This window comes from Anoplophora glabripennis, unplaced genomic scaffold (assembly GCF_000390285.2).
Source record: "Anoplophora glabripennis isolate ALB-LARVAE unplaced genomic scaffold, Agla_2.0 scaffold468, whole genome shotgun sequence".
Taxonomy (NCBI): Eukaryota; Metazoa; Arthropoda; class Insecta; order Coleoptera; family Cerambycidae; genus Anoplophora; species Anoplophora glabripennis.
In genome coordinates, this window is record NW_019416618.1 from 36652 (window position 1) to 42651 (window position 6000).

A 6000-nucleotide genomic window follows, 5' to 3' on the forward strand; every position below is an offset into this window, starting at 1 on the left:
TATTATTCTTTCAGTTTTGAAATTTTCGAAATTACATATTTTCCATACTTTCAAACTTTTTTGACATATTTAGTCTTTTGGACGTTTTTAGGCAACTTCAGAATTTTCGATTTGTGTTTTTTTACTGTACTTTTGAGTTTCGTTTTGTGACCTCTTCGTTACAATTTGAAATTGTCATTTCTTAGTTTTTTTACTGCACTTTAAAAATTTTTGTTTTGTGATATTTTCACTAAGTATACTTTTGGAATTCGTTTTATAATTAAGATTTTCATTTTCAACTTCCTTAGATTATTTTGGAATTATTTTTATTATACGTTCAAAATTTTTGTAATTTCTTTACTGGACTTTCGAAATTTTCGTTTTGAATTTTTTTTCTTGTACTTCTGATATTTTTTTCTCATTTTGAAAATTTTTTGTTACACATTTTTTTTGTTTACACAAGTTTCTTATTTCGTATTTTTTTCTGACTCGAAATTTTCGTTTTGCAATTTTTTTACTAAACTCAAAATTTTCGTGACTTTTATACTACAAAAACAAGATTCATATGTTTATGACCTAAAGAAAGGTACATTAAAACTTCGAAGTGCGATAAGCCCTAAAAATTAATTTGTTGTGATTTTTTAATGACTCAAAATTTTTGGATTTTGACTTCTTTATTATACTTTTGAAATTTTTATTTTACATTTTATTTTACTAAACTTTCAAAAATTTTGTTTTTTTTACTGTACTTTCGAAATTTTTATTTCATGACCATTTTACTGCACTTTAGAATTTTAGTTTTCAAAATTTCCAGTTGTCGTTGTTTTACTACACTACTTCTTTGAAACTGAAATATTCGTTTTACGTTTTTTTTACTGTACTTTCGAAATTTTCATTTCTTGACCTTTTTACTGCACTTTAGAATTTTAGTTTTGCGATTTTTGATTGTCCTTTAGAATTTTTTGTTTTTTTTACCACACTTTCGAAAAATTTGTTTTGTGATTCTTTAAGTACTATACTTTTGAAGTTTTCATTATAAATTTTATTTTAATAAACTTTCAAAATTTCCAGTTGTCGATGTTTCACTACACTACTTCTTTGAAACTGAAATATTCGTTTTACGTATTTTCAAAGTTTTCGTTTTATAACTTTAAGGCACTTTCGAAATTTTCGTTTTTTTTACTGTACTTTCGAAATTTTCATTTCTTGACCTTTTTACTGCACTTTAGAAATTTAATTTTGCGATTTTTTATTGTACTTTAGAATTTATTTTTTTTTCCTACACTTTCGAAAATTTTGTTTTGTGATTCTTTAAGTAAGTACTATACTTTTGAAGTTTTCATTTTGAATTTTATTTTAATAAACTTTCAAAATTTCCAGTTGTCGATGTTTTACTACCCTACTTATTTGAAACTGAAATATTCGTTTTACGATAGTATTTTCAAAGTTTTCGTTTTATAACTTTCCGGCACTTTCAAAATTTTCGTTTTTTTAGTGTACTTTCGAAATTTTCATTTCTTGACCTTTTTACTGCACTTTAGAATTTTAGTTTTGTGATTTTTTATTGTACCTACTTTAGAATTCTTTGTTTTTTTACCACACTTTCGAAAAATTTGTTTTGTGATTCTTTAGGTACTATACTTTTGAAGTTTTCGTTTTGAATTTTATTTTAATAAACTTTTCAGTTCAGATTTTTCAGATTTCAGTTAAAATTTTCAGTTGCCGATTTTTTACTACACTACTGAAACTGAAATATTCGTTTTACGATTGTATTTTCAGTTTTCATTTTATAACTTTTTACTGCCATTTTGAAATTTTCATTTTTTTACTGTACTTTCGAAATTTCCATTTTACGACCTTTTTACTGCACTTACAATTCATAATTTTACGATTTTCGAATTTTTGTTTTGTTTTTTTTTTACTACACTTTCGAAACTTTTGTTCACAATTTTTACTGCACTTTCGATTGTTTCCTTTTGTAGATGTACTGCAAAATAGTAAAAAAAGCAAATCAACACCTGTACTACATTCAGCGAACTCGCGACGGAGCCGGTTCTCCAATGGAGAGCTGCCGGAGCGTGGTTAAGTGGCGCGATCCTGTCTTTGTCCTTGCACGGAGTCCTTCTTGGTATGCTGGGACGATGCGCGTCCGGCCTGCCGACTGAAAATAGCATTACGGGCCGCGGACATGTCCGGAATTCTTTCTGGTTATCGGCTATTCGATAACCCTAATTAGTTCGGTGGACGGGAACGATGTTAACTGTTTTTATTGAGAAAAATTACGGAGACGGAGACACTTTGGTTGTGTGGATTCTGTTAGGGCTCCTCGTTTTCGTATTCGGACAATTTGATATCAAGAAACTCCTAAGAACACACCGTTCTCTGAAATGTTTTCACTTAATAGAACAGATATGGTGTTTTTAATAAAAATGCTCATTTCAATTGTTAAAGTTAAAATAAGGGATTGCCGGAAAATTTTGATTTTGAGAATAACGTCTCTTATTTTGTTTAATTTACTTTGAATCAAATTATGTTCTCAAACTAAAATTATACGGGGTGATTCACAAGGAGTCTTTCGTATAAAGTTTTCATCTAGGACGCTTCGTTAAGAAGATACAGGGTGTTAAACTTAAAAAAATAGAGTACACGTATGTATGTAAACATTATCCAAACTGTGGCTTTCTCTAAAATTTAGATGCTTCAGTAGCGGAGATACAGGGTATCGGTGGCATATTTTTCTAAATAAAATAGTACGCCACTGCTTTACGGTAACAATCATATTTTCGGATTCGTCTTCCAATTTTCTACAAATTACTACTCTATTATGTTTTTCGAAAAAAGTCTGATTTTCAAATAAAACTTAAAAAACGAACTTATATTAAGATTCACCAAAGAATACGAGATTTCATTTTTGGTCACCGTTTGTGAATCACCCTGTATAACTATGTTTATGTAATTTGTAAACAAAATTTAGATTTTATTTTTTTCTTTAAAAAATTATAGATTTAAATTAATAATTAATTAATATAGTAAATAATCTTAAAATATTCCAGTTCATTAGCTGGAATTTTTTTCCGTACCTACATCATAAATCGGACAAATTAGAAATCATGTTTTTTGTTTGTTCATCAGGATACCGGCAAGCGGCACACTGATTTGTGTTCATTTTATGTACAGAGTGATTTAAAAAACCGCTGACAGACTTCTAGGGTATGTAATACATGAAAAATTAAGACGAAAAGTCTTAATAAACATAGGGTCGAAAATGTTTCCTTAACGAGATACAGGGCGTCAAAGTTTCTGTAAAATTAAACGTTGTCTACAATAATTCCAAAATGCCTAAATATTTCTATTTCAAATTTGCTATGCGTAGTTAGCACCTTAAGACCAATGTTTGATGTACTGCTCAAAATTTTATGAGCAACAGTGTCGTAGAGATGGGGTCAACGTGACCCTTTTTAAAGTGTTCAATTGTCTATCGAAAAACGTTTGTAGAAAATTTGTGAATCCAATTTTATTTTCATTAATTTCAGTTCATAGTAGGCTTTTTCTATTCAAAATAAGGATTAAGAGGAACGGGTAAATTAAAAGCAACAAAAATTAATTCTGGACGACGGCGTTATACTAGAACTCCGGAATCTGAGGAAATGGTCCTGACAGCAATAGAAAATAATATGTTAAGTACCCGACAAATTTATAGAAATTTAAACATATCACGGGCATCTGTTTGGAGAATACTTCGCGAACAACAATTGCACCCTTATCACTTTCAACGTGTTCAANTCTAAACTTCTATATTTCACAGCCTACCAAATTTTGTTCATATTATTTTTAAGCAACGTTATTTTCTGGATATCTCGTAATATTTTTTTCAGAAAATTCTTCACAAAGAATTGAATTATGGTTGTAGAATCCAGTGGCTTTTTGAATAAAAAAATTATAAATGTAATTATTTTTGTCTAAGATGGTAATATTTGTAAGTTTTAGCATAATAACCACGAAATAATAATAATTTGACGAACTTGTTGTTTATCTTATGTATACTGGTTTTTATGGTTCTTATTAATAATTATTAAACCAGTGTTTGTTATTTAATTTTGTTTCCCTTTGGGTTCTATTTGGTTTTTATAAAAGAATAGGTTCACCGACAACGGCAAACACTGGTGATGCCGATATTGTCATAACTTTTTTAGGGGAAAACTTTTTTTCGCAAAAATTGGTACAAATGCATTTGAGGGGTTTCTAAATCCAGTGGTGTGGTCAGATTTTTTATAAAAAAATCGCTAACAAAATTTTCCTATTTTTCACTTAAAAAAAATTCGTAGCAGGCCTTGAAAATCAAAATTTCGTCTCAAATTTTGCATCAAGATAGAGCTTTTGAAGATCTATCTTTTAAAAAAAAAACCGATTCAAATCGGTCCATAAACAACTTTTGTACGCGAGTGTTTCCATTCTTAATGGGTCACCCTGTATGTTTTGGGCTAGCGAATTTTGTTTCCCGTGATGCAGTTAAGCGGTACAGAGAAATGTTTCCTGCACGAAGAACACCAAATCGGCAAATGTTTGATAATATCGATAGAAGATTAAGAGAAACGGGTAAATTAAAAGCAACAAAAATTAATTCTGGACGACGCGACGGCGTTATACTAGAACTCCGGAATCTGAGGAAATGGTCCTGACAGCAATAGAAAATAAAAATATGTTAAGTACCCGACAAATTTATAGAAATTTAAACATATCACAGTTATCTGTTTGGAAAACACTTCGCGAACAACAATTGTACCCTTATCACTTTCAACGTGTTCAACATTTTTACTACCTCAAGATTACCCAACAAGACCAGAGTGGTCACGATGGATGCTTGGCAGACTTGCAGAGTATCCCAATTTTTCCGCGAATATCTTATTCATAGATGAAGCATCGTTTACGAGACGAGGAATAATTAACTTCCACAATAATCATTTAGGGTGCGACGAAAATCTTCACGTCATTCCAATAACAAATTTTCAGCATGAGTTCTCAATTAACGTTCATGCTGTCATTATTGGCGACACGCTCATTGGTCCTTTTAGGCTACCAAATAGACTAGATAGCCAGGCTTATCTTAATTTTTTAATGAATGATTTGAACAGCTTGTTAGATGAAGTACCACTGGATGTACGGAGAAGTCTTTGGTTCCATCATGACGGCGCTTCGGCACATTTCGCTCGACAAGTATGAGATTATTTAAATATGAAATACCTTGACGGCGGATTGGACGTGGTGGTCCAATCCAATAGCCCGCCCGTTCACCGGACTTAAATCCTCTGGATTTCCACACTTGGGGTCATGTTAAGGAGTTGATTTACATAACTCCAGTAAATTCGACTGATGAATTATGACAACGAATTCAACAAGGCTTTCAAACAATTCGTAATACGCCCGGGATTTTTGAAAGAATAAGTTCCTTAGCTCGGAGGGTAGAAGCGTATGTCTAATCACAAGGTGGTCACTTCCAGCATCTACTCTGATATTTTACATTATGTCCAGTTATATAATTTTTATCATTACGTTTTTACCCTTAAATTTATTGTTTAAGACTGTTCGTCTTAATTTTTCATGTGTACCCTAGAAGTCTGACAGCGGTTTTTTAAATCACCCTGTATATGTATTAGTGCAACTATCTTATTGTAGTTTTTATGTGTATTTACTATTTTCCCTGCATTGTACCTCACTACATTTTATACTTTTGTATCTCTCACTGATTTTTATATGTTTCTTATAGTTCTAGCATACACTGTAAAAAAAAGTATATACTTAACGGGTACCTAGGTATATTTGAGTGAAAGTACTCAGTTTTAGTTCAAATATTATAACAAATGAGTAAAATTATCAAAATGCTCAATATTGAGTGTAAATGTACTCAATAATTTCACTCAATAGATTCACTCTGAACCTTTATTGCTTTCACTCAGGCCGATTTTTTTACAGTGTATAAGCCCTTATTCAAAGCTCACCCTGTATCATTTTCATTGTAATGCT